This window comes from Lonchura striata, chromosome 17 (genome assembly GCF_050655825.1).
Source record: "Lonchura striata isolate lonStrDom1 chromosome 17, ASM5065582v1, whole genome shotgun sequence".
NCBI classification, from domain to species: domain Eukaryota; kingdom Metazoa; phylum Chordata; class Aves; order Passeriformes; family Estrildidae; genus Lonchura; species Lonchura striata.
Genome location: NC_140719.1, coordinates 5,651,360 through 5,671,076, shown reverse-complemented (window position 1 = coordinate 5,671,076; position 19,717 = coordinate 5,651,360). Strand labels below are relative to the sequence as shown.

Here is a 19,717-nt window from a genome sequence, read left to right as displayed (position 1 = left end):
CAATAATATACATCTCACTGCTACAAGTAGCTCATTAATAGCTCTTAATTGAGACTAGACTCAATGGCTAAGCAGCCACTTGGAGAAGATAATGGGTACGAGGAGAGTGACCCCTGCGCAGTCTGTGAGAGATTTCAGAGTGCCTGGAATTTCATAAGAGTCTGGGGAAATTATACATAAAATACCTGCCATATCTCACTGAGAATGGGGTATCTGGACTAGCTCAGAAAAAAACAAAACAAAACCAAAAATCTCAATTTTAATTTTTCTGCATTTTAGGTCTTGATCTGAAAGCCAAGGCTAATGCTTCTTTTTGTAATTTAGAGGTACATGGATCCCTCGAGGCCTGTGAATTATGTAGATGTGAGTCTACTTGGGGCTAGTTAAGTCAAGTACTGCTGGAAAATCCAGGACACCCACAAGCAAAGACTGTGCCTTCTTTATTTTCCCAAAAGCACAAGGCAAAAGGAAAGCTTTGGAATCCAGTCCTTCTGCACAGCAGAGCCCATGGGATGAGAAGATCTCTCAGGACACACTTTTGGAAAATGCTGGCCTGACCCTCACCTGGACTATTTATGCTGATTTGCAGCAGATCTGCCTCTCTATGCCTAAATATTGTAAAGACTCACATGTAGCAGACAGAGAACGAGGTGGAGGGGAGGGGTTATGCCCTTTATCCTGTGAAATTCTTTGAAGGGAAAGTTTCTCAACAAAACACTGAAGTTTTTGCTGAGGGATGGTGTGAAACTGTTCCCAGGGAAATGCAAAGGAGGGTGAGAGTGTCATGCTGAGGGGGTGCAGACCCTGTCCCTGTGAGATCAACAAGGAAAAGTGCTGCTGACGATGCTGGAATAAATTAGGAGTGGAGTGGCTGGAGGATGGAGGCATTAGGGTCAGGGATTAGGGTCAGCCAAGCCAGGCTGGTGTTGGGCAGTGCAGGGGAGAGAACAACATCTTGATATCACTGTTGGCTTCTTTGTTTGTCCCAGCAAGAATGTACCACAAGGACAGTGCCCAAACTGTGCCCTCCCTGAGTGTCCTGCTGGGTGCTCCATGAGGAATCTGGCCACTAGAAAACTCAAGGAGTGCGTGGTTTTGGTGGCAAATGGGCCACCTGAGCAATCCAATGGTTCCAGGTGGGCTGTAAAACAAGTGTTATTACTGTGTATCAAGAAGGAGTGAGTGGCTCTGGACAATTTAATTTCATGATGTCCCAACACAGAGATCATCTCCAGCAGGAGAGCAGCAGCAAGGGACAGCCACATACCTGCCCACAAACTTTTAATTAAGGCAGAAACTCCTCTCTCTGAGGGGAGCACTTGGCAATGCCGTGGCAGGATGGGGCTCTGAGCGTGGCAATCCAGGCAATGACTCAGCCAGGACTCCACAGGGACTGGGGAGCTGGGCTGGATGATTCAGTGTTAACAAATCTCTCCCTGCCAGGAGCAGGTTGTACCACCCAGGCCAGCCTTTGGCATGCACAAAAAATATGTTCCTGCAGCTCCATGTAAGTGCAGGCTGTGGGAGGGCTGGTGACCTCAGCTCCTGCTTCTGATGGCAGAAGATGTTTACAAAAATTAAGGTTATCGATTGCAGTGGTTCTCCTCAATCAGCCTATTAATGCTCGTTCTATGTAACAGGACAAATAGATCACTGTGTAAAGTCTTTGAAAATCCCCTGTGAAAGCTGTAATAATGCTTTAATGTATTAATCCTCTTAATCCTGTCAGACTCCCAAAGAATTTCTGTAAAGGCTGACAGGAAATCTCAATACTACCAGCAGAACCAGCAGCAGGCACTTTTCCATAGGTGTCTTAACTATTTTTTGGTCTCCTCACTTCAAAATATTCCTGAGCTGACGGTGAGAACTGCAGTTTGTGGAACCCAGGGAAAGATTTTCAGCTGTTTGGCAGGTTGGATTGTTCTTTAAGTTACATCAAGTTAAATCAAAGCTACAACACGAGGCTGAGGGTCGGCATTGAACAATGTCTTCTCCTGCATCTCCCTCCTTTCTGCTGTGCTTTGTGTGCCTGTGTGTTGTTATAGGACATGAGAAAGCACAACACGAGCCACTGCGATGGCAAGGTAAAAAAGAAGAAGGTTTATTTTCTGACTCTAACTTTTATACTTTTCCATAGGTGACAGTGGATTGGAGAGTGAATGGGCCACCCCTCCAATGACATTGGACAAACCACCAGTACATCAACTTCCTCCACCCTTACAAAGGAATGCAAAACAATATGTTGTTTATAGAAAATGTGTGGGAAAGTTTTCTAACAGAATGTAAACTTAGAAGGCTTTAGAAAATCTTAAGAATCAGGGTGACACCTGTGCTTTGCCTTGGTCCCCTTTCCCTGCTCCTTGCCAGGCACTGGAGTTCCCCAGTGTGCTCCCATGGGTGGTGATGCTCTCCCCCGTGTCCCAGGCTCTGATTCCATCCCTGTGGGCTCCACACGCTCTGCAGGCTGGCTCTGGGAGTTACAGGGCATAAATGCCCTGTCACAATGCCCAGGTGTGTCTTTGCCCAAGTGCTCGAATGTAGAGAATAACTCTGAAAAGGGAAAAATCAGATAGTGAAATGTTAGCAACATAATGGCAGTGCTCCTTTGAAAGGTGGCACCTCCATGCTCAGGCATGTCCCCAACAGTCTGTAATTTAGATGGAGCTGAAGCATTTAGTCAGTAGGATGTTGTTTTTCTACCTTCACCTTTTCTTTAGCTCGTAAAGAAAATGACATTCTGTGTAAAATGTAATAACCAATAATGAATCCTTTAAAGTGCAACATTATCTTTTCAGCACACATTTCCCCTGCACCTCTCTTAATTATTTGATTAAATATGTGCCTTAGTAGGTGTAGTGTTTGCTGGAGTGATCAGGGTGAATTCATTTTCCTTGTACTGAGCAGAAGACAGGGTATTTGGGGATCCTGTGCAGTTACGTGCCTTTGTGATAGAGGAGGTAAAAACAATGACAGCTTTGCAGTATCAGAACAGCCCATGTCTTAACTACAGCTCTGCTTTGGATTTCATTTACAGCACTGCAAATGGATGGCAATTTCAGTAAATCAGCAGGCTTGGATTGAACATAAAATCAAAAACTACATGTTCCTCCCTGCCATCTCTGGCATGGCTGGTGTCCCCACACCTTCCTGGCCAGTTGGTTTCAAATCAGATTTTTCCATTCAAGGTAAAACCAGCGGAAATTTAAGTCCTCTCTCACTATTCATAGAATCATAACATCAGAAAGTGGTTTGGGTTGGAAGGGATCTTAAAGCTCATCCCATCCCACCCCCTGCCATGGCAGGGATACCTCCCACTGTCCCAGGCTGCTCCCTGCCCTGTCCAGCCTGGCCTTGGGCACTGCCAGAGATCCAGGGGCAGCCACAGCTGCTCTGGGCACCTGTGCCAGGGCCTGCCCACCCTGCCAGGGAAGGATTTTTCTTCCTTATGTCTAATCTAAATAGACTCTTTTAGTTTTGAATCATTACCCTGTGGACTATCACAGCAGGCCCTGCTGAAAAGCGAGCTCCCCTCTGTCTGACAGACCTGCAGCTGCTGGAAAATCTCCCTGGAGCTTTCTCCTTTCCAGGCTGAGCAGCCTCAACTCTCACACACTGAGGGAAAATCCATTCTCCCTGGCTGCACCTTTCCCTGGTGGAGCAGGGATGGAGAAGGAGAAGGTAACTTCCAGTGTGGAGCTGCAAAGAGAAATAAATGGACAAACTTTTTGTTGACAAATGGAAATGCACTGCAGGGTCCAGGTGCTGCTGTGTCTGCTTTGGTCTGGGCTCCTCACCTGCACACAGAACTCCCTGCAGGCTTCAGCTGGGGACTCCTGTGATGGAAAACACCAACAGATGAAACCTCAGTGCACTGGGGATGTGCTGGGATCCACCCTCAGAGCACCCCCAACACAAGAGAATGGAAACACAGAGATGCCTGTGACATTCTGTAGCATCATTTATTATTTTCTGGTTTGGCATACATGGTGTGCAAAAGTGTAAAGTTTAGAGGTTTTCATGTAAAAATCAATGTTTTCCCCAGTTGGGCTGAATAATTATTTTCTGACAAAGCTTAAGCTCTGAGTCACCACCAAGAGGCAAAGCTGCCACTCTGGGAGCAGCTCCCAGGACAGCATCTCCATCCCTTCTCTCTGCTGCCCCGGGCAGAGCCTTGCTGGGGCCGTGCCTCTCCCCACTCCCCCCAGCAGATACAGAGTGGCTTTGCCTTACTCATGCATTTTCCACTTTATCCTGTGCATTGATAGTTTATTCAAGCTCCTTTTGCAAGAATAGCATTCAACATTTTCTTGCTAATGCCTTGGCAACAGCATTTTTTTTCCTTTTTTATTTTTTTTTTTTTTGAGTAGTACAAGATGCTGTGCCAAGAAAAATCTAATGCTCATCCAAAAGGATTAACTGGGTATCATAGCAATATCCTGCCGTTTGCCCACAGAAGAATGGAAATAGTTTCCTTTTGTGCAATACATTGGAGAGAGTATTTCACCTTAACTTTTATGTTGAGACTGTTTGTAGTCCAGAGATAAGTCTTTGCAAGGAAATCGATAATAATTCATGCATGCACAACTCGCATCAGCTTCCACAGGACATTAGGTTTTGTATTAACATAAGTGAAAATTGGAAAGTTCCTTTTTCAATAGAGTAGAGATAACTACTGTTAAATGCTACTCCACCTGTGTGTGAGTCCTGCACGAGGAGGCAAAGTATAAAATATGGATTTTTAGGTGCGTTGTTTCCTACAAGCTTTGCTCTGCAAGTGCTTGCAAAAGATGGCATCAGGAATTCCTGACACAGACTGGCTTAGTTAGAGGCACCCAGGGATGGAGGACTCACCTGGAGAATTGTAAATGACCAATTTGTCATTACTTTCCCTGTTGATCAAATTAAAGATGAGAAATCAAGGAGTTCTCAGGTCTGGGACTGAAAGAGAAAAAATGTCTCTTTGGTACCATAAAATGTCTCTCTAATTAGTTGGAAAAATCAACAGAACATAAAATTTAAGGCAAAGAAAATACCATATCAAGCACAGGCAGTGCTGGCCTGGGGAGTACAGACCCACACTTGTTTTACATGGAACCTCTGCTGCTCCTGATGCTTGTGTTCACTGGGCTACCAAAGAATAAAATAAATTATATTTGTGCTTAAAAGAATAAAAGATAAAATATGGAGTCTTTCACTGTTTTGTGATGGGTTTAAAATCTGGGCCAGGTTTGCAATGATCTGTGACAGGTCAGTTCTGTAGCTCAGGTTTATTATGCTGAAAATCTACACTGCCAGGCATATTCCAACATGAAAGAAAAGCTCTGCTACAGCCAGATCTGAAACCAAAGGGGGAAAAAAGCTTCCTATCAGTAAATATAGACTTATATTTGCTTATATAGGAAAAACAGGCTTTCTGACTCTAAGATGGAGAAATAAATACAGAAAAAATAAATAATAAAAAATATTTCTTTATAAATAATAAAAAAACCCCATTAAGATTTCTTACAAGGTACAGAGGCAAGTGTAGGTTCCAGTTTTGTGCTCCTTGCTCTGAGGGGTGCTGAGGAGTGGCTGTGAGAGTCCCCTGGTCAGACCCAGCCCCTGGAGCATCTCCAGCACAGCCCTGTCCTACCTGTGTCTCCCCTCACAGATGTCAGAGCATGAGTGTTTAATTTCCTTGGAGAGAGTGTTATCCTTCTGCTGGGTATGTATTGGATGAGGTTTATCTCTTTTATCAAATAATGAAAAACCAGAACACTCTGGAATCTGTTGTTGACCCAACTGGCACAAGGTATTGCTCTCTGAGCTCTTCTTATTGATGGAAAATCTAAATCAGAAAAACTGTTCTCTTGCTTGGTGTGAGCTGACTCATCTGTCATCACTGTCCCCAGGGAAACCAGGAGCAGAACTGGCTGTCAGGACTGCTCTGCTGGGCAGCCTCTCCAAACTGGGGTTGTGGAAAATGTGGGGCAAACCTCTTGGGAGAATTTCCTCTGGTGTTCAGCTCATTGCCAGGATATGGCTTTGCAGAAGTGGCTCCCACCTCATCTTTGTACCTGGGGACAGGCTGGAAGTGGTGTTTGAGGTATCTGCAACTTTAAAATGTGGGTTCTTCATGGAGACACCCCAAATCTTCCAGTAAAAAAACCCTAATCTGTATCCTTTATTCCTTTGGAAAACTCTGCCTATGGATTTTCACTCTGTTGCAGATTTCCAAGCCCCACAGCCACTCAACTGAAAAGGGAAGAAAACTCTACCCATGAAATCATATGATCTTTCAATGGAAAAGTATTTGTTATAGGCATGATTGGTTCTGTGGTATGTACATTATTTACAGAGACATGCATGTGGGGTTATATATTTACTTCAGTAATTATATGCTTGATGGTGCTCTGAGAAGAAAAAAAAAAGCATGTCAAGAACAATTCAAATAAATATTAAGGCCTTGACACAACTTGTATTGCAGTGATGTGGTTTTCCAAGAGCAAAAATTTCTCCAGCTCTTTGGTATGTCACAAAGGAATAATGAATGCAAATGCTGTTGATGATGACAGTCATTAAAATTCTGCAAATGAAAAATGACTCACCCCTTCGTTAATTCCAGCCCATTGCAGAGGGAACCTGTGAATGCCTTTGTCAGTGACACTGTTAGCTTTGGAAAAGTGAGAAGGTTCCTGAGCAGCTTTTCTGTTCCTGGCACATTTTGTCCTTGTATGGTAGCAAGCCTTCTCTCTGCCAGGATGATGATGATGATGATGATGATGATGATGATGATGATGATGATAAAAACCATTTAACCACCTTTGACGTGTGAAGTGTCTCCAAAAATAAAGTCGGTGTGTGACAGTGGGATCAGGATGTGGAATGAAAAGGTCAGTGATGGTGTCACCTGTGTTCCTGAGGGAATTTGAGGCTCCATTGTGCTGCCTTCTAAGTATAGTGTCTCTGGAGAGCTTGTGATATAAATAGGAAAGGCTGACAAAACATGAGAACTATTTTAGGGACAGAAGGTTGAAGAAGTGGAGGGTTGTTATGAACCTTGAGGCACCTTGGGGCTCTGCTGGCAGGCCAGCACCTCTCTGGGGTGGCTGCTTCATCAGCAGGGATCTCAGTGAGCCTGGGGTGCCACCAGGACTCCAGAAGGAAAGGGAGTTGGGAAATGGGGTGGCTGCTCCATCAGCAGGGATCTCAGTGAGCCCGGGGTGCCACCAGGACTCCAGAAGGAAAGGAGATGGGGAAATGGGGAATTTGGGAAGCTCGCTTTGGCTGCACTGCTGTAGGATGTCTCTCCATAAATGAGGGGCTATAAAGGACCAGAAACTGGAGGCCAAGTTGGCTGGAAGCAGCAGTAGGAATAATTTGTCTTTGACAGAGCTAAAGTCCTTCATTTTCATTTAATTGGATAACGTGAGCTACAACCTTGCGATTTGCTAATTTGTTTCACTGGAATATGATTAGAAGATGTTTTGAGACTCAGCGATGAGGAATTTTAATAAGACATTTCTGAGGTGGGGTTGTTCTGACACCAAGGATTTTGTTACAGTATTTTAAACTCATTGTGACTCTAATGATGTTACAAATGTGGAAGTGAGATAAATATAAATGAATTGCTATTGAACCAATCCAATGAGAAACTTTTAAAGTGTTGTGGGACATATGTAAATGAATATGTAAATTAAATGGTTTGGGTTATAAAAGGACATATCTGAGGAATGGCTCTTTGGAGGTTCTTTGAATCAGCATCAAGGATGCTGATCATTTGGAGCTTTTACATATGTTAATCATCTTGTTCTTCCAGGCCAAAGAGGCTATGAATATAAAAGTGCTAACAGCCTATTACCAAGTTGTTTGCAAGAGTCCTCATAATAGAAACATTAGCTGTATAGCTTAATTTCTACTTAAATAAACCTGCAGCTTTCTGTAATAACTGACTCTGATTAGCTGGAATTGGATCCATCTAAAATAACCAGTGTGATTAAACCTTATCTCATCTTATCTCAGTTTAGTCTGACAGTCCACAAAGGGTTTGAGAGGGAAACAAGTTGTTTTAGGGGTGACAGATAGGAAGTAGCTGAGGGAAGGTGACAGAGGAAAGTGTGAAGGGGTCAGAGGGGTGGGTAGAGAAAATGACGTTTGCAGCAGTGTTTGGAATTAACAGGAACAGCCTTGATTGCAGCTTTCCAAGTAGAAAGCAAACTGTCAATCAGGATACAAGATGGTGAGTGGGCTTGCTTGGGTTGGCTCTGTGGACTATCTAAGTATAGAACAAAAATCTGTAAGTTTGGTTTTTTTTTTTTACCAATAGGCCACAATGTCAAAACTCTCAGACTTCTCCTTAGGGAAAAGACTGTTTCTTGTCATTCTTCGTGTATGACTCAAAAAAACCCCAAAAATAAAAATAAAATTAAAAAAAAAATAAAAATAAAGGAAAAAAAGCCATGTGATGACTGTGCAGCTCAGTCACCCTCTGCAGCAGCTGCTTCACTGGTGATGGGACAGTGCTGAGCTCTCCCTGCACTTGGTTGCTGCAGGTGGGTGCCAACCTGTTCCTTTGTGAATCCCAGGTCAGGTTTGTCTTTGGGAGCTTCCAGCTGTTGAGGAATCCTTTCAGGGCAGGTGGCTGCAGTGCCAGCTCCAGGATGAGCTCTAGGGTTGGGAACCCAAGGCAAGAGGCTGTGACCTGTAAGGACTTAATGCAGATGCCTGTCTCAAAACAAGTCAAGGCCACAGGAGAAACTGTGAGATAAGTCACCACAGCAGGAACTTGAGATAGGAGAGGAATTTGAAGCAGGCAGGTGCTAATTCCAGCCCTAAAGGAGGTGAAAGTTTGCTTAGCACCCCAAACAAGAATTCCTGCTGTGCATGCTGTGGGAAAGGAAAGGCAACCACTGCTTGCATTCCATGCCAGCCCAAATTGGGAACATCTGCAGCCACCCAGAACGTGGGCTGTATAAAGGTGGCACCTCCAGAAGGACAACTCTGGACCCCCATCACCAAGAAGATTTGGGGTGAAGAGGGACTGAGGGGATGCTGTGGGATCCACAGGTGTGGGATGTCCATGACTTGTGTAAGGCTGGTGTGTTTCTCCTGGCACCTGTGTGGGGCTGCCTGGCCATTGCCACCACCACAGCCAGTGCTCCTGGTGGCCCAGAGTGCCACACATGCTGCTGGGTGAGGGTTTTGTGGCCCTGGTGCACATTTCTCATCCCCTTTGGTCCCACAAGCCAGTGACTGCAGGAGAAGTTGTTCAGCAAAGCCTGGCTGATTGTTGTTTCCTTGCACACCAGCTCCAGAGGGTTCTGATGGAAAAAGATCTCTCCCTGGCTATCTTTAGCTCTTGAACTTCTTGCTTGCAACAAGCAAAGACCAGCAGGAATGATGCTCCAGGGCTGTTGGGAATGCAAACTTGCTTTTTGCAGGTCTGCTTCCTAACAGTGAGTGAGTTTTTATTTTTATCACTGTTTAGTTTTGCACTCTGCTGAGGAGAATTGCTCTTAGAACTCTTGGTCATGAGTGGTGGGAAGGGAAACTCATGTTTTTCCTACTTGGAAATCAATGAAGCAAAGAGTGATGCCACCAGTATTTCCATAAAAAAATCTTTTTTTTTTTTTTTTTTTTTTTTTTTTAATCCTTTGAGGAACACTCTTCCTCCAAGCTTGACATTTTGAAATAATAATATCTAATCTAATTTCTGATGTATTTAACTGAAATCTAATTTCCATTTTTTTGTCCTGTAAAGAACAGCTGGCTCTAGGGATCCCTGATAAAGTGGGAGGGACCCCCTGCTTCCATATGCGAGGAACTAATCAATCTGCCACCACGAGCTTACACTAATATCTGTGGTGATTGCAGCTCACGTATAATGAAGACAAATCCTGTTCTGCTGAAAGATCAATAATTCAAGAGGGAAAAGGGGGAGCCAGGAATGGGGGACAGAGACTGCATCAGCCCCTGCCAATAAAATGCTTTTTGAAAACAATGAGCTTTAAGTATAAAGTGTAGGACAATTACTGAGAATTACTGAATGCCCTATGGGTATGAAGAAGACCCTGTGAATACAAAATATCCCCTCCCACCCCTTCCAAAATCCAATTCCTGCTAGGAGCTCCTAGGAGAGGTATTTAGAGCCTATTAGAATGGCAAGAAACCAGCTGTTAATCAGCATGCTAATCCTGGGGTGACATCACAGGGACCAGGCTGCTCCCTGCATCTGTTAGAGGCTGAGGAGGCTGAGCTGGCAGCCTGGCTCCGAGTCCCTCAGCCTGCAGCACCACAAAGCTCTGGCCTTTTCTGGGGACTAGGAGGCATCCAGGGAGAATGGAACAAGCCTGGCATGTGGATGTAGAGGTTTTGTGGTTCATCTGTAGCAGGCTGCCCAGGGAAGTGGTGGAATCACCATCCCTGAAGTGTTCACAGAACATGTGCGTGTGGTGCTTGGGTGATGCCTCAGGTTTTAGCTTTTATGTTTTTCAATTCTGTGCTGTTTTAGTGTGTACTGCTGAGCTTTATATGAGGGGATGCTGAGCTCTCTGCACAGAGCAGGGAGACAATTCCTTCTCCAGCTGGGAACCAAGGACCAAATCCAAATCTCAGGCCCAAGAGCACAAACACTGTGGGCTGCAGAGAGAAAAACAAGCAGGATGGGACTGCCTGGGCTGAAGCTGGAATGGGACAATGAACTCCAAGGTGCCAATGGAGCAGAACTGATCCCAGGGAGAGCCCCGGGAGCGCTCGTGCATTTTGGGACCATTTTGGTTCATCTTGGGTGCAGCCCTGGCTGGGGTCTGGTGCTGCCCAAGGCGGATCCATGGACGGGATCCTTTGAATAAATCCCTGCTTTATTCTTTAACTGTCCAGCCTCTGTTCTGGGTCAGCCTTCTCAAGGCATCGTGGGGACATGGGTTTGTGGTGGACCTGGTAGTGCTGGGGGAACAGCTGGACTCGAGGATCTTGGAGGTCTTTTCCAACTGAAACCATTCTCTGACTTATGACGAGGTGGGAAAAGTGCTGTGTTTGCTCACTCTCAGTGTAGGCAATAATCTGAGGACAGGGAGGTGAGCAGGGCTGTGAGACAGCTGTGCTGCTCCCCCAGAGATGTTGGGGGGTGTCCTGTGCCCATCGAGTGATGGATCACACGAGACAAGGGCCCCTGGGCTGCAGGGCCACATCTCCTGCCAGGCAGGGATCCTGCTCCTCTCTACCCACACACTGCACTTGCCATCAGTCTTAATAATTTATCATACCCATCTTGTATTTTAAAATCTTTATTGGGCGTGGGCCTAGGCTGTTGTCACAACATCTCGAGTCAGATCAGAGAATTAATGTGAGCAGGCATGGCAAGACACAAATCACTTTGGAGTTATTTCTCATCTTCTTTAGAGTGGGAAAGGGTTAAAAACTGCCTGAGACTCTCCTTTTGCTGAGACAAGAGAACTAAAGGTGTATTGATTTCAGCTTGCCTCCCCCCCCAATTTTTTTTTTTTGAGCACCATGATCTTTGTTTTTTGCTTGCCCTGCAAAAGTGATTATTTGACATAAATACAGTTTTCAGTGTTTACAAGTTAGCTGATATAGCAAATCTCCTTGTCATGTGCTCCTGGAATATAGGGGAGGGCTGAAGTTGCCAACCTTGAGCATTCATGAGTGAATTGCTCCTAGAAATCAAAAGCTTTGTTCCAAAATAGCCATGTTTTTCTTAATGAAGAAAGGGAAGAGCCAGACATTTGTTGCTGTATCTTTTCAGACCCTGGAATGGACCACGGGGATTCAATTTTAAAATTTTTCTCCCCAGTCAAAAGGTAGAGACGCTTGCATTATCTTCCTATATTTTCTGAGCTTTATCACATGGCTCTGAAAGCTGGAGTTTTGAGATTAAAAACTGCCAAACAGTGTGAGACAACAGCAATATGAGCTGATGTCATTGCATCAACTCAGCTTTATCTTGATTTTCTTTGGGTATCAGAAGTAAAGGTGTAGGGGAGTTCTGCTGCCTCCTAAGGAATATTTTAGTATGAGCTACATTTTGAGCAGTCAGCTGAAAATACAAAGAAATACAGAATGTTTGCATGGTTTATGCCCCTACTACTGCACCCTTACAGCTGAAGGCAGAGTGAAATGCTGTCTCTGTGTAAGGGAAGGGTGACAAGGCTGTAAGACAGGCCCAGGAGCAGCCAGGTCTGTGCAGGGGAGAGGTCTGAAAGCTGGACACAGCAAAGGCTGCTCTGCCTCTCTCCTGCCTGGACAGGAGCCCAGGAGTGCCTCATCCCTGGGGACTCCACGGAAACAAAGGCTGTCCAGGCAGGCACAGCTTTGCTGGGTGTGTTTTGGCTGGAGTGTCACAAGGATTCTCTTGGAGGCACCCAGGAGCCCGAGCTGGGCTCTGGGGGCACATTGATCCCAGGGCTGGGATTGCTCCAGGAGGGGGCTCGTGCTTTGCTCTCTCTAAAAGAGGAAATGGAATTTCTTTGGGTGGGTATCAGGTTGGAAAAAACAGAAAAGAGACTATGGAACTTGCTTACAGCTCCCCAAACTCCCTTCAGAACATTCCTGGTGTGTTTTCCAGCTGTGAGTAGGCTGAGATCAATTTTATTAAAGGTTAAGCCAGGCTAACAAGTTTCATATCTTGATCTCAATCCCATCTGTTCTTCTGCTGTGGCTGTCCTTGGGGGATCATCCTCTGATGATGTCTCCAGTGCCTCTTGGATCAGGATTCAGGGTCTGACAGGGTCCCTGATCTCCTGCCCAGCACTGACCCTCAGCACAAGGAAGGCTAAACCAGGCAGCTGAGCACGGTCCCACAGCAGAAGGGCTCTCTGGAGGAGGCAGTGTCCCAGTGGGAATTGCCTTTCTGCCCCTCCTCCTGGCTGAGGGCAGCCTGAGCATGTTGGTGAGCATCTCTGGGAAATCATCCTCCCCAGTCCCTGCTGGAATGGGCTGTAGCTGAAAAGAGCAGCACCATCCCAGCATGGACAGTCCAGGAACTTCAGGCAGTGCTAAACTCCCCTCAATGAATCAGGTGGGAAATACTTCACAAGCTTAAACCACCAAACAACCTGCAGGATCCTCTTAAATGGAAACCCATGAACGTGGTTGCTACCAATTTATTTTGAGGGACACTGGGAAAGAGATAACAGCAATTTTATAACATTGCAAAGCTGTGGCTTTGTAGTGGAGGGAATCATTATAACATTCATGAGCAAGGTCCTTCTCATTTTCTTTTTCTCCACTCTACAATTGCAATTCTTTCCATCAGCTGGAGGAAGAACAAGAGGCCAGCATCCCATCTGTTAAGCTGAGCTTTGCAAAATGGGAGCGAGCTGGAAACCCAGTGGACTTGCCTGGGATGCAGAGGCACAGCAAAGGCACATATGCTGCAGTTCCAACTATGTCATTTTACTGCTATATGTAAAACACCATCTGTGGTGCAGAGACCTCTGACAGGAGGGAGGTGCACAATCAACCCAGAAAATTGTCAACTGAAGTGCTGTAAAGTTCTCTCTAAGTGTCTCCATCACTCATTGCTCAAGGAAAGCACCTAAAATAATGGAATTCTTCATTAAAGGGCTGGTGTGGATGTAGGAAGGCAAAACCAGCCCTGGGGTGAATGGCTGCAGCTTTGCTGCCTTTAGGAGTAGGGGCCAGTCCAAACTCCGGGGATTTCACGGAGGGAAAGGGATACAATGCCACTGAATTTAGAGGTGCCTCAGTGTACCACCGCTCAAAAATGCAGTGAGGGGGCTGCTATGTGTTTTCCATATGATTTAATTTGAGCTGTAATATTTTGCCTGAGGACAAATTATATGGAAAACAGGAGGCCAGGGGTGATGGAATTGTACCCTCCCCTAGCCAGGCTGTAATTCACAATGTTATTTGGAGTTAGTCCCTTCAACTTCACCTTCACATCTTCTCCAGGCAGCAGCAGCTCGAAGGCAGGAGCTGTCTCCCACACAGGGACCAGCAAGTCCAGTGACATTCACATCCCAATCCTGTGACAATTTGCTTTGCAAGGAGAGGGAAAGAACTGTGCTTCACTGAGGTGTGTGATGCCACTTATTGCCACCAAGGGACCTGGTGCAATGTCAGTGAGGTACAAGATGGGTACCACGGGCACGCTGCAGCTCAGCCCTGGGTGAAACAAAGGTGACACCAGTGCTGCTTCTTGCTCCCCTGCCTCAAAGAGGGAACAGCCAGACTGTGCTCAGCCCTCCCTCTGTCTGTCCATCCAGGCCTGTCCTCCTGTCCTTTGGATCCAGATTAACTCGGTGAGCCACCAGTGCTCCTAATGCCTGGAAAACCAGAGGAGATCCTGCAAGGGAAGGAGTTCTCAGGAGATGTGTGGGCCAGATTTTGGTCCAGGACCAGACCTTGCTGTGCTCCTGGAGTAGCTGAACCAGCAGACATGCCTAAAAATGTACTAAGCTTTAATAAACCGTCCAAAAGAAAAATTAGGCAGGCTTCTCAAGCCTCTGGGCTGGGGTAAGGGGTGAACCCTGCAGTTTTTGCTGTGGGATGCCTGTGTGAGCAGTGCTGCCCTGCCCACGCTGCAGCTCTCCCTTTTCCCAAGGCTGGCAGGCAGTTGTGCCATGGAAGGCTGATGCCAAGGAGGGGCTCAGCAGGGGAAATCACTGCTCAGTCACTTTGCTCTTGGGGCTCAAGGGAGCAGCAGGAAGTTTGGAGTTTTGGCAGCAGCTCAGTTCTCAGAGCAGGGATAACTCTTGGGTGGTGAAGCAACCACAACCAGAGAGAAAAAACCCTCTGGGGCTTGCAGGCACTTTGCACCTGTGCTGGGAGTGTCAGGGCAGGGCAGAGAGGAAAGCAGGAGGGAGAGGCTCTTTTCCTTCCCAGTTTTATTGAGTTTCACCACTGCAGTTGGTAGAAGTGAGGCAGTGACAGAGACACCAGCAGAGGGTTCAGAGGGAATAAGAATGGTGAGTTTTGGCCTTTTATACAGAGGTGCTGGAATGTGTGCTGTGTTGTAGGATTTACTGCTGGAAGGATCTAAAAAAACAGTGTAACTTGGGCTTGGACTTGGCCTCTAATCATTAAAGACTTCAGGGCTCTAGAAGGAGTGGCTGTGCTTTAGATCCTCTTACAAAAATGACACAGGGAGAAGAACTTAGATGCAGGTGGAAGTCCCATGAATGCAGGGCTGGGGGACAGGGGGCAGGGATGAGGAGCAGGGCAGACAGGGCTGCTCGTGTGGCAGGGTCTGCTCACATGGACCCACACTGGCTGGATGTTCAGTGCATCTTATGGGACAAGTTGCTCCTCCTGCCTCAGTTCTGGACCCATTGCTGTGCCCAGGGCTGAACCCTGCACTCAAATTAAGCTCAAGATGAGTAAATTCACTGAGGGAAATGGAAGTGCTACAGATTAAAGAGAAGATTTTTTGGTAAAGTGCACAATTCCTTTGCTTCCCTTCCTCTCTGGAGGACACAATTTTTGACCTTTGCTGGGCAAGCTGCAATATTAATCATTATTAAAATAGACAGACTAATGACCCTGAGACTGCAGCCACTGGGTGTCCAGTGTGGACTTTCCATCTTCTCTCTCCTCATTTGTACCACAGTCTCAACAGGACAGAACCTGTACTTCTCTTCTCTTCTCTTCTCTTCTCTTCTCTTCTCTTCTCTTCTCTTCTCTTCTCTTCTCTTCTCTTCTCTTCTCTTCTCTTCTCTTCTCTTCTCAGCACAGGGGAACCATCAGAGCCAAGCCTGTAATCAAATTGCAGTAATGTGCCCTGACTGTAATTAGACTTCTGCTTTTGCTCCTGTGGAAGCCACAGGGCTGGGAGCCCGGGGCGAGCAGGGTGTGCCAAGCTCAGAGAACAAACCCTGGCCTGTGCCAATTCACACTCATTTATTATGGGGAATTAAGATAGCAGCTCGAGATGCTGCTCCTGAGCAGAGTACACAAAGTGTTCACAGTTCCTCCCACGAAAAACTGACAATGTGTGTAGGATGTAAAGGAAAGGATTGTTGCTTCATTTGAGGTGAGAGGAATTGTGGTTCTGAGCACTGTGCAGAAAGCTGGAGGCTGAATCAGGGGATAAACTCGGTCTTTTAAGCTCCACCACAGTGATTTTTCTACCACACTCTCTTATCCAAGTGATATGAGGAGAGTTATGAGACAAAATATGGCATTCTTTTTCTATTGCATTGCATTTTTGCTCTGCCTGCCACTAGTCATGGGGGAAGAAAGGCCATTTTGTGCACTGAATATACCCAAAAGGTAACTTAGGCCGAAATCAAAATGTTTTGGTCTTTCTGCACTGGAATACAGAATGACCTGAACTTCTTTCCTTGTTTCTCTCCTTTAGTGGAGCCAAGTGCTGCCATTTGAATTGGAAATGTAGCCTGGCTACAACATGGAAACCCTCCTGCCATCTGCTCCACCTTGATTCAGTGTAAACCCCAGCAGCGTTAACTCAGGCCATAAAACACAAAACCATCAGCACATTCACCTCCTGATGGGCAATCTGGCACAGGGGCTGAGCCCATTCCTTCAGCACCAGCTTATGTGCTGGGATCAAATTGGGGTTTTTTTATTCCCCTGCTTCGCAAACCATTTGTAACTTCCATCCTCATTCTCATAAGCTTTAAGCCAAAGCTGAAATTCAGCATGAGATGCTGGTGCATGGTCCTGTACCCAGTGCTGGGGGGATAAACACTGGGCAGCCCAATTTCTCCTCAGTGTCAGGTGGGGGTCAGTTCAGTTTCACCCCGTTTTTATTTTGATCCCTTGCATGGAGTACTTTCAGCAGTTTTGGGGGCAGTGTTTTAGTGCCTGTCCCAGGAATATTCAACACTTTATGATCACTTTCCTTTGAGGGAGGGGAAGTACAACTTGTGCATGAAGTCTGAGAGGGAGACAGACGCCAATCCTGGCTTGTGCTTGCCCTGTGCTGGTTGCCACCTCATTGGCCACCCCTCTAAGTGAATGCCATGCACGTCCATGTAGCAGATTAAAGGTGCCTTTAATGCTCCTATACCGTGTGCTTCAAAAAGTCCTGAAAGATAGATAGGTAAAGTCCCTTGGCACCCTCTCTAATTCATGTGTTTGTGACTTTAATCCTTGGCTTGATGGTGTTTTAATTGACAGAATGTAAATTCCTTTCTGTGGTAATCCTTCTGGCACGGGGAGATGTGGACAGATGCTCTCAGTTCACAAGACAGCGAGGGGGAGCAGGCAGGAGGGGCTGCTGCTGCTGTAGTATTTGCTCAAAAATTCCCTGATTATTTACTTTTGTGCACTTCAGCTTGTGCCATCCCACTGAAGTTCCCCAGGATCGTGTCTCTGCCTCTCTTTCCAGGATTGCTGTGATACAGCAGCAACTTTTCTTTTTACCCTGGGACTTTTGAGCCCCTCCCAGGGAGATTCTCAAGTAAACAAAGGAAAAAATGCTGAATATCTCAGTGAGAAGAGGAGGAAGCTATATCTGGCTTTTCACTAAAGAAGGAACTCTCTTTTGCAGCAGCTTTTAGCTGAGGAAAATGATTCCTTGCTTTTTTCCCCCATCAGGATGAGAATACCTGTCCCCACTGCCTTAGCCTGTTGGGAGGATGCTCAGTTAAGGAGGGGTCAGCAGCTGCAGCTGTGAAAAGGGATCAGGAACAGCCAGACTGCCCTCAGCCCTCCCTCTGTCTGTCCATCCAGGCCTGTCCTCCTGTCCTTTGGATCCAGATTAACTCAGTGAGCCACCAGTGCTCCTCATGCCTGGAAAACCAGAGGAGTTCCTGCAAGGGAAGGAGTTCTCAGGAGATGTGTGGGCCAGACCTTGCTGTGCTCCTGGAGTAGCTGAACCAGCAGACATGCCTAAAAATGCACTAAGCTTTAATAAACCATTTAAAAGAAAAAATTAAGCAGGCATTTCAAGGCTGCAAGAAGAGTGGTGTTTGGGTAATTTTTAGATTTACTGTAATTTCAAGTAGTTTGGTCTACCCAGCTTATGCAAGCACATTTCCTTCTGAAACCACTTTTCCCTTTTTGGGCTTACCCCTAATAACTGAAACCCCAACCATTTTAGTTATTTGTCATACCAAAAGGTCCCCTACTGAGTATAATCAGAGTTTTGGTACAGAGAGAAATGAATAGCATCTGGGAAAGAATTTCATCTAATCATAGAGGAGTTAATGGGGGTTTATTGAAATATCTTAGTATTTACCACTTTGGGGTTATGAATAATATTTACAAGACTTGTAGATGGATAAATTCTGGCATTTCCAAGCTCCCTTGTTCTGCCCAGTTTCTTTTTTAGTCTTTCTTGTGGTCCTTCTGGCTTTTTTTAATATCTCTGTCAGACACTGCCCTCATTCCCCACACTGGGAAAGGCAGAAAAGGCAAAAGAAACTCTTTCAGTAAAACGATTTTTTCTTCCCAGCACTGCTGGGTCAGCTACATGATTAGATTTCTCTTAATTGCCTTGAATTGTTTTTTATTTTCCAGATAATTGCATTGTCTGTGGCTCTGCCCCACAGGCCAGGGGCTCAGAGGTGGTGGCAGTGAGGCTGCCCAGGAAGAGGCTCCGTGGTGCTGCAGCCCCTGCTCTGCCCTCCCAGAGATCTGCTCAGTGATAGAGGACAACTACAGCTTGCATGTCCTTCTTCTTTATTTCTGCTTGATTTACTTGCCCTAGATTCAAAACTTTGACTACTTCACAAGTTGCTGCTGAAAAACAAGTTCCATATGTATTATTCTTCATCTGCATTAGACACAGAATAAAAAAGAAATGTTTCCATCTGAAACTGTGTCCTCTGAATTAACTTGCAGAGTGCCTGACTGGAAATGTGGGGTTTGTGCAGGTCCTTTCCCTTTCCCTCTCTGAAACATCCTTTTAAGGCTCTGACACGCTGCTGGGGACCAATGAGGACAGGACACCAGTGCCATCACATCTCTCTTCAGGGATCCCTGGGAGCCACTGAACTGCAAATCCTCTGTCAGTGTGTTGGGAAAGAAAGAGCTGAACTTCGAGCATGAAACTGAGGAGTGAGAGTCAAACAAGCTCCAGAGAGGATTTATTTTCTCCAACACAACCACTCAAGAATCAGAGGATTTTTCTACTATTTCTTTAGCTGCCACTCTTCATCTCTAAATATTTCTTTGTTGTGTGAATCCTGATGTCCAGCTGTGGGAATCCAGGGCTTCCCTTTGGCTGCCCTGGGACCCTGGCAGGGGTCAGGAACCCCCCTGGACAGAGCCCCCACAGACACCGTCTGTGATCTCTGTCCATGGAAAAGTTTTCCATCTTACAGGATGAATTACCAGCTCTGAGTGTTTGATATCAGTAAGAATTAAGTGTGGCACGGGTGCAAAAGTAAAATTTTAGGATTCTAGATGAGGGGTCCAAAGGGGACAAGCTGGAGGAAATTGGGTGTGCCTTGTCCTTTTTCTCCTTCTTCATGCCCTCCATGTCTCACTGTGGTGTTGGCATTTTTCTGTTGGTTCAGGCTGGGGACACACTGTCCAACGTAGGTGACAGATATTGGCACGTTCTTGTAAACCCAGCCCAGGGAGTTTCTGGTATTTAATGTTTGTCACATCCCACTGAGGGCAGAGCCCCACACGCTGCCCTGCAGGACAGAGCTGGGCAGGGCAGCAGAACATGTGAGAGATCAACAGAATAAACAACCTGGAAACCAGCACAGACCAATTATGGCTTCTGCTTTGGCAGGGGGCTGAAAGACAGAGACTTTCTACAATCTCAGAATCATCAATCCCA

The 19,717-nt window shown here is 46.0% G+C and overlaps 1 long non-coding RNA gene across 1 annotated transcript; it reads left to right on the top strand.

Moving 5' to 3' along the window:
• The first annotated feature begins 3,421 nt into the window (after nucleotides 1–3,421).
• LOC146765862 (uncharacterized) lies at nucleotides 3,422–18,743 on the top strand. Its single transcript, XR_014958806.1, has 2 exons — nucleotides 3,422–6,872; nucleotides 18,445–18,743. It is a non-coding gene; the product is annotated as an uncharacterized LOC146765862 (long non-coding RNA).
• The last annotated feature ends 974 nt before the right edge of the window (nucleotides 18,744–19,717 follow it).